Here is a 9,316-nt window from a genome sequence, read left to right as displayed (position 1 = left end):
GGGAAATCAAGAACAGAAAAACCATTGGTTAGGGCCCATCTTGAATTCAATTTTGAAGCTAGGACACAAAGGCTCTGGAATGGAAAGTAGCTTGTTCAGAAGCCCAAAATTAAAACATGGCAGAATGAGAATGAAAATAGATCTTCTCTATTTGACTCAGGGACATTGGGAAGAAAAGGGCATTCCCTACCCCTAAAGACAGGAAAAATTCTGCCCTGTGCGCAGGCTGTTCAACCTGCCAGCTGTGGAAGCTCTGGACACATTACTGATGGGGCGGGTCAGTAGGAGGTGGTGCTGCTGGCTGCCATGTTAGGGCTGACCCAGCCCAGCCACTCAGAAGAGCTTCCCTCCCTCGAGGTTGCTGGGACAGTCAGAGGAGCCAATAGTTGAGTGGAACAGATGTTCTCCTATGGCTTTCATATGTGCCAAACCAGATAATCCTCACCACAGCTCAGTAGGTTTTAGACTACCATTATCTCATTTTTCAAATGAAAAGTCCAAGGCACAGAGGTGAAGCAACTAGGTCAGGTTCAACAGTCAATAAGAATTAAAGTAGGACAAGAGCCCTGGCTGGCTCAGGGTTTCTGAGCTTCCCCCTGCTTGAACCCACTTCTAGAGTACATGCTGGAAACTTTAGCATAAGAATGTTCCATTCTGACAATGCTATGATTTCCCCTTCTCTACAGGGGTTATGTTCCAAAACTGGCAGTGGATGTCTGAGACCTCAGATAGAACGAAACCCTAAACATATTGTGGTGTTGTTGTGTTTCCCTCTGCTCCTGTTCAAGGGTACATACATTCAATGCCTTCACCATTTTAACTAAGCAATTATCATAAATGGTGTTTGCAACTTTTGCAGTTTCGGGTAAAATAGCAAAATAGCATTGGTTTCTTTTTCTTTCTTTACAACTTCACAAACAGAAGATTTATTATTACTGTTGATCTTAGTGACCTCAGCATACAAGCTTTTTTCTTTCCTTATTGAGAACTTTCCCATTTTCACTTAGAGGAAGCAATTTATGTCTTCCATGTCTTCTGCAAACCTGAACTTCCAGCATCACTACTTTGGCACTTAGCAAAAGTAAGCAAAAGAAGGATTGAATGCACAGAAGCACTGTGATAGTGTACCTGATGACTAGTTATGTGGCTACTAAGTAAATAATGGATGGGTTGCATATAGAGTATGGATACACTGGATAAAAAGACTATTCACATCCTGGGTTGGATGGAGCTAGATAGCCCAAAATTTCTTCACACACTGAGATTGGCATACAATTTAAAAGTTATGAATTGTTTATTTCTGGAATTTTTCCATTTAATATTTTAGAGCCACTATTGACCTCAAGGAAATGAAACTACGTAAAGTGAAACTGCAGATAAGGAGGGAATGCAGCATATAAACCAACCAGAAAAAGATTGTGTAGTGTGAGGAAATGCTATAAATCTCTTCAGAAAGTCAATGAGGGGCTAAAGACTAAGGCATCCTAAGAGCTTTCTCCTCCCTGTCATTCTCTACGAACTGCAGTCATTTTTACATCAAATGCAATGGAAACAGCAGAAAACAAATTGAAGAAAGAAAAACAACCTACAACTTTTCAGAGGCAAAGAGTCTTTCCTTAGGCCCTCATGACATCCTTGTGAGGAAGATAAGAATATATATATATATATATATATATATATATATATATATATACATACACATACATTTTTAGTGCCTTCCTTTTTCCCAGCAGTGAAAACATGTGTCAATGAAGCAGATCACTTGCTATGAATCCTAGCCACGCCAGGGCTCCTCCCTTGTTTGTCCTTCCATGTCCTTCCAGGAACCCCTCCATGACACTCCCACCCCTCAGTGCAGCTGTCTACCCTGAAATGCTTCCCAAATTCACCCCCTGGTTTTCCCCATCTCATATCCCAGCTCTCGTAACTCACCTCTTTCTCTTCTCCTTAGTTTGTCTAAATCTGACAAGATCTTGAGTTCTTAGATCAACAGACTTTGTGAATCCTCAAAGCACAATAAAGTTTTCTCACGGAGAGGTTTTCATGGAATTACTAGACCTCTGCAAACACCAACACCTCTCTAAGAACCCCTACATCAGTCGTTTCCCTTTACTTTTGAATCAACTTTGAAAGTCTTTTCTCTGCATCCATTTTTCTCCACAGCTCTCCTCTTTCTAGTACAAATGTTTGCCATCCCCTACATGAAGTCCAGGAAGATCTCTGACTCCAACAGCCCTTCTTGTTCACTACTTGCCCACTGGTGCCAATTCTTTCTGATCATCCTAGCAGCGGGTTTTCTCTTTGTCTTCATTCACTCCCTGCAGAAACTCTCTCAGCAACTGAATTACACGGATTCTATACATAAAAACCAATCCTCTCTTTCTTTTTCTGTAACGGTGGCTCCTTCACTTACATGTCCTGAGTTGAACTCCGCAAAATATGAAACTCAGGAAAAGGTGATGGAGCATAGGAAAAAAAAGAGTCAGCTGGACTCCTCAGAGTTTACAGAGCAGTAAAAAAGATGAAGTCAGATGATTGCACGCAAGTTGGACATGTCACCCTGTCAAAAGAGAGTCTCAGGGTTTTCTGGAAGCATATACCAAAGGGGCTTAAAGTGAGAACCTGACTGGGCTTCAGTCACTCCAGGAGATGAGGGACAGATGGCTCTCTCTCTCTCTCTCTCTCTCTCTCTCTCTCTCTCTCTCTCTCTCTCTCTCTCTCTCTCTCAAGATTGAACCCAGGGGTGCTTAACAACTGAGCCACATCCCCAACCCTTTTTTATATTTTATTTAGAGATACGATCTCACTGAGTTGCTCAGGGCCTTACTAAGTTGCTGAGGCTGGCTTTGAACTCTTGATCCTCCTGCCTCAGCCCCCACAAGCCACTGGGATTACAGGCACGCTGTGCCTGGCAAGAGGTCTCTCTTGAGTATAACCCAAAGCAATGGTGGGACTTGGTCAAGCCACATGGGAAAGGAAAGCAAGCCGATGGAGCAAAAAACCATATTGGAGTCCAGTGTTGGAAGGAGCAGGGTGGAGCTGAGATCCTTGAGAGCAAAACCTGATGGGACTCAGGACTCAAGAGGTAGAGACTCTAGAGGGAGAACATAGAAGCCAGATTGTGGCTGTCCTGAAGAGCCATGGCAAGGACTTCAGATTATATATTGAGGATAATGAACCCTTCATAAGGATTCCATAAAAGAGGAGCTTTTTCTTCTTCTCCTCCTCCTCCTCCTCCTCCTCCTCCTCCTCCTCCTCCTCCTCCTCCTCCTTCTTCTTCTTCTTCTTCTTCCTGTTTTTCAGGGCTGGGGATGGAACCCAGAGCCTTGCATGTTGCTTGAAGGTACACTGCCACAGAGCCACAGAGCCACAGAACCACAGAGCCACAGAGCCACACCTCGAGTCCAAGCACTTGCTTTTAATTTTTATTTTTTTTTTTTTTTTAGGTGTAGATGGACACAACACAATACCTTTATTTTTATGTGGTGCTGAGAATCGAACCTGGGTCCCGCCCGTGCTAGGCGAGCACTCTACCACTGAGCCACAATCCCAGCCCCAATTTTTAATTTTTGAATATGGTATATATTCACATGTTTTCAAAAACCAGAAAGCATAAAAGCTATTCAGTAAAAAGCACCTCCTGGCCTGGTTCTCCTCCTTCCAACAATCATAACAATTTTTCATAGTTTTAGTTTCTTTTTTTTTTTTAATGCCAGGAATTGAACTCAGAGGCGCTCAACCACTGAATCACATCTTCAGTCATTTTTTTTTATTTTAATACAGGGTCTCACTAAGTTGCTTAGAGACTCGCTAAATTACTGAGGTTGACCTTGAACTTGAGATCCTCCTAGGTCAGCCTGCTGAGCTGCTGTGATTTGAAGTGTGAGCCACCGCACCTGGCTCATAGTTTCTTATATGTCTTTCCTAGCTTTATGCTTCTATAAACAAATATGAGTACAGATTCTTATTTTGCTCCTTATACATTCAAAAAGTAGCATAACATGCATGGTGTTCTGTAATTTGAAATTTGGGGTCTCACTTTGGACTGTTTTATATGTTGTTGACTGGCTTCTTATATTATTATTATTATTATTATTATTATTATTATTATTATTATTATTTACCTTTTCACACACAAGTCTCCTGCCTTCTACCAGATGGCAAGCTTCCGGGGCACAGAAGCTGTCTTAACAAATTTTGCACAAGATAGGTATTTAGTTAAAAAAAAACTTCATTGAAGTAGGTGATGAAAAAATATCTTTCTTTAATAAATCAGTTACTATTGAAAAGAAAAAAAAAATACTTCCTGTGGCCTCATCTCTTGAATGTTTTTACTTTTAATTATGCCACTTTTCCAACATTCAGAAAAGTAAACAGAATATATAACGAACCCTTGGGTGCTTAGCCCCTGAGCTTCAGCAAGAATCAGCACTCTGTCATTCCTAATTCTCATCTATCCCACCACCATCCACTCAGGGGAAACAGAGGGCTGGGTGTTTTAAAACAAACACAAGACATCATGTCATTTCCCCCATAAATACCCAAGAACGCACCTCTAATTGATAAATGAAGCCTTTTTGCTTAGGTAACATAAACCACACGCCAACAAAATTAACAGTAGTTCTTTAATATCATGTAAAGTCCAGGCCATATTCACATCTCCCTGGTTTCTCAAATATGTCTCTATACAGTTAGGTTCTTGGGGTCAGAAGCCACACAAAGCCCATAGGTGACACTTGGTGGCTGTGTTTAGAGTTCTTGGTTCTCTCTGGTTCAATCATGGTCTCCTTCTTTCCTTCCCCCCTAGGTCTTTTATGTCACTGATTTGTTAGAGAAACAAGATCATTTGCCAGCACAGTGTTGGTATTCTGCATGCAGGTGACTGGTCGCCTTCTTTAACTGTTATATAACTTCTTTTCTATCCCCCCTGCTTTTTTTTTTCTTGAAACTGGAAAGATTTGTGTTTGGAAACATTCTTTCTAGAATGGGTCACAGGGTGGGACAGGAGGCAAGGAGAAGGCCATATTGTTACCCAAGACCAAGATGCTCCTTGGACCAGAACAACAATCTGGAGAGAGGAATAAGCCAACTGGAGACATACTGAGGACAGAGGGTCATCAGGACTGGTCGACCAACTGGAAAGGAGTGTGTCTCTCCACACACTGGGAAACATCTGAGTCTTACTGTGAGACAAAAAAAAAAAAATCTACTTTCTCCTGGAAAAACATTTACTTGTTTACAGACATTCTTCTCACAATTATCATTTATGGCGAGTTTTAAAGGCATACAAAGTTGTAGTATTATTGTTGGTGTTAAATTTTATTGCTGTGGCTTTAAAACATAAACAAAAATAATTTCTTAAGTAGTTAGAAATTGTAATGATTCTCTTGGGCATAGATTTTACTGCTATGGATACTGTAAAGCACAAAGATAATAAATTTAAATTGCAGTATTAGTATTGGGAATAAATTTTATTGCTCTGGCTAGAACACGTAGAAGCAGGATTCAAAACTCCCCTTCCCCAACTCTTTCCATTTCTTTCTTTCTTTTTTCTTTTTCTTTTCTTTTTTTTTTTTTTTATTTCCAGCAGTGGGTTTATGTGTAATGGTATTGGGTCTGGTATGCAGAGAAGATCAAAGGTCATTGGCAGGGCAGGTCATGGGTGGCAATGAGAAGTCTGGCAGGATTCTTACAGGTGGTCGGGGAGCTAGAGAGAAGCAGGCCTTGTCACCAGTATCGGCAAGGCAGACTGAGAAGAGGAGGTGCACGACATCACGTAGCACTGAGGAGAGGTCATCCAGGATGCTGTGAGCCCCACCTATTCCTACTGAGATTTTCTTCATCCCTACTTCCCCATTCAACTCTGCTGTTTTGCATAGTTCTGATTTCAGTTCAGTGTTGTAAAGCAAGCTCTGTAGATCACTGATTTGGATATCAGTGTTTGCTGTAGTTTAAATGTATCCCCCCAAAAGAATGAGTTGGAAACTTAATCCCCAATGCAACAGTAATGGGAGGTGGGGCTGGTGGGAGGTGTAGGTCCTGAGGGTTCCACCCTCCTGAATGGATCAACACTAATTCCAGAGGCTTCAATCCCATCTCTTGCCCATGTGATGCAGCCCCTGGATCTATACTTCCCAACCTTCAGAACCATGGCCAAGTAGATTCCTGTTCACAGTCAATCACCCAGTTTGTGGTATTCTGTGACAGCAACATAAAACAGACTGACAGTGTTGTGTGGTCTTTGACTTTGTGGGTATTCCCTGATGCTCCCTCTATGTCCATCTCAGCGGAGGAACTACTGAGCCACCAACCAGACCCCTGGAAGTTGTCTCACCAAGACATCCACACTCACTGACCCTGCCAGTACAGCCCACCACACAGCTGTCAGATCCACTGCTCTCCCCAGCCCATTTCTGGCCACCACCATTTCTCACTGGCACTTTGATTAGTCCTTGTCCTCCACACTCATTGTCATAAGAATGATCACTGCTATTGAGCGTGAACAATGCAACCGGGACTGTGCTAAGTACCTGACATCACTATCTCATTGGACCTTCATAATATTCCTTGAAAGCTTGAAAATAGGGATATGGGATATGGACCTATGGAAATCAAGCTTCTGAAATTTTGAAAGGTAGGTTTGTTTTTGTTTTTGTTAAATCACCAGGCACACCCAGAAAACAAATCTCAGATCTTTTTCCCTGTTCTTCATTGACTCTGCCTGTTATTCTTTCTTTTCTTCCTTCAACAAATAAACTCCTTGCAACTAAGCGCAGGAGCACTGCCCAGTTCTCCAGACTAGACCATTACCACACCCCAAGTGACCATGGCTCTCACTAGTGGAGTTGCTTACTGAGCAGATGCATGAGTAAGTGAATAATATGAAACACAGTGACTTCAAGAGTAATTATTAGACCACTTCGCTGGACCCCACCCCTGCTGCTGGGCACCCTGGGCCACCTCCATTTTGGGACACTGCAATTGCCATCCATACCCCCTCGATGTGGTACCTCCACCGTGGGACCCCAGACAGGAGCCACCCACCACAGCACTGCCCGCCACAGCACTGCATCTCCGAACAGGCCACCCAATGCCACCGCATGGCCCGCACTGGCTGCCCCATCTCTGACAACTGACACCTCCATCTTGAGACACGTCCATGGTCATCTTGGGTTATATCCACTGCTATCATTGCCATCTTAAGTTGGGGCAGCTTCCATATTGGGACACTGGCAGGGTCTGGAAGCCCAACATCAAGGTACCTACAGATTAGCTGCTTGTATCCCCACCAACTAGAGATGCAGCCACTTCCATTTAGGGACAACATCCAGGGCCTGGACCATCACCAAGGTCCCTGCAGGCTTGGTTACACCTGAGGTCTCCTTGCTCGGTATATTAATAGCCACCATCTTGCTGCAGAGACAGGAGAGAGCTTTCCACAGGATTGGGATTGGTAGGTTGGAAGAGGGTATGAGGGCATCTGGATCCTGGGTCACCCAGCCAACCAGCCCCGCACCCACTGTGTTCCCAGGACCAACTCAGGCAGCACTTGCTGGAACCCAACATCAGCCTAGTCCCTGTCTCTGTTCCCAATCAGGCATCCATCCATCACCTGGTTGCTCAGGTTTGGCAACAACAGGGCCCTCCGGCTCCCCAATCCCAGCCTCCCAACCCTTACCCCAGCCACCAACCTGGCCCAGCGCTTGCAGGCACATGGCCAGCCCACAGCTCTCGATGCCTGGTCCTGATCTGCCTGATACAGAACAGCTGTTCGCAGCAGGTACACAGGTCTGGAGAGAGTGGGTCCTGATTGGAAAATCAAAAGGGCTGGGGCAAGAGGGAGACAGTTTAGAAACTAAATTAGAGACCAGGAATTAATAGGGTCCACAGGGGATGTAAGGGGCTAAGACCAGGCTCCCATATCACACAAGTAGACACCAAAGGAGATTCCTGGGGTAGAGTCTTCCAACAGGGGCCCACAATCGCTGTACCCCACCTCCAGGAGTTCCACCTCCAGGACTAACCCACCCACCCTAATAACCTCATCATCCTGAGAGTGGATATACCAGCAAACTCCAGACAACCCCGCCTATCAGATGAGAAGGGAAGCTGGGAGGATACTAAACTCCAACAGAAACAATGGTTCAATTTTCCTTTGAGATATTTTTTTCTCCCCCCCCACCGCCCCGCCCACATCCCCAACATTCGTGAAACCAAGTAATTTTCATGCTTCAGGCTACTGAGAACTGGGATGTCTGAGTAGTATATTATGTTTTTGTTGTATATTATTTTATTTTGTTTTTACATTTTTTTCCTTTTTTATTTTGTATTATTTATTTATTTATTTATCTATTTATTTATTTATTTTACTGTCCCTCTATATTTTTGCCCATTTGTCTGTCTCCCTGGAATCTCTTTCTCCCTTTTCTCCTACTAACAGCCAATTTATTTTGATTCCTCTTTCACACTTTCTGTGATCTAATACCTCTACATTCTCACCTCTTACCTCAGTAACATCTCATCTTACACTCCGCCCCCTGTAGTCTCTTTGTCCACCATTATAAACTGTGGACCCTTTTGGAAACCTACTGTTTATATTGTAGACAATAATCAAACACATCACTTCTGTTGTTTTTTTTTTTGTGACAAAACTATAAATGTCTTAATAGGAGCTATTTTGGTTTAAGGCTGCATATTGTTTGTATTGGGTGCTGTTAATATTGATCTCTCCCTTAAAGGCAAGGTATTAGAAACCTGTAGGGATACTATGAGTCTATAAGGTAGAAACTGTAAAACCTATCCTTGATGAACATAGATGCAAAAATCCTCAATTAAATTCTTGCAAATCACATACAAGAACATATTAAAAAGATAGTACACCATGACCAAGTGGGGTTCATCCCAGGGATGCAGGGTTGGTTCAACATAGAGAAATCATATCAATAGACTTAAAGATAAGAATCATATGATCATCTCAATAGATGCAAAAAAAAAAAGCATTTGACAAAATACAGCATCCCTTCATGTTCAAAGCACTAGAAAAATTAGGGATAGTAGGAAGATCTCAACATTGTAAAAGCTATATATGCTACGCCCATGGCCAACATCATTCTAAATGGAGAAAAATTGAAAGCATTCCCTCTAAAAACTGAAACAAGACAGGGCCCTCTTTCACCACTTCTATTTAACATAGTCCTTGAAACAATGGCCAGAGCAATTAGACAGACAAAATAATTAAAGGGATATGAACAGGAAAAGAAAAACTCAAACTATCACTATTTGCCCATGACATAATTCAATACTTAAAGGATCCAAA

The 9,316-nt window shown here is 42.7% G+C and overlaps 1 pseudogene; it reads left to right on the top strand.

Annotated features, from left to right (window-relative positions):
* The first annotated feature begins 7,713 nt into the window (after window positions 1-7,713).
* LOC101968897 (heterogeneous nuclear ribonucleoprotein F-like) overlaps window positions 7,714-9,316 on the top strand; it is a 37,390-nt pseudogene continuing 35,787 nt past the window's right edge.

Source organism: Ictidomys tridecemlineatus, chromosome 7, assembly GCF_052094955.1.
Source record: "Ictidomys tridecemlineatus isolate mIctTri1 chromosome 7, mIctTri1.hap1, whole genome shotgun sequence".
In the NCBI taxonomy this organism is placed as follows: Eukaryota; Metazoa; Chordata; class Mammalia; order Rodentia; family Sciuridae; genus Ictidomys; species Ictidomys tridecemlineatus.
Note: the sequence above shows the minus strand (reverse complement) of the source record. Positions and strands in the feature narration are given on the sequence as shown.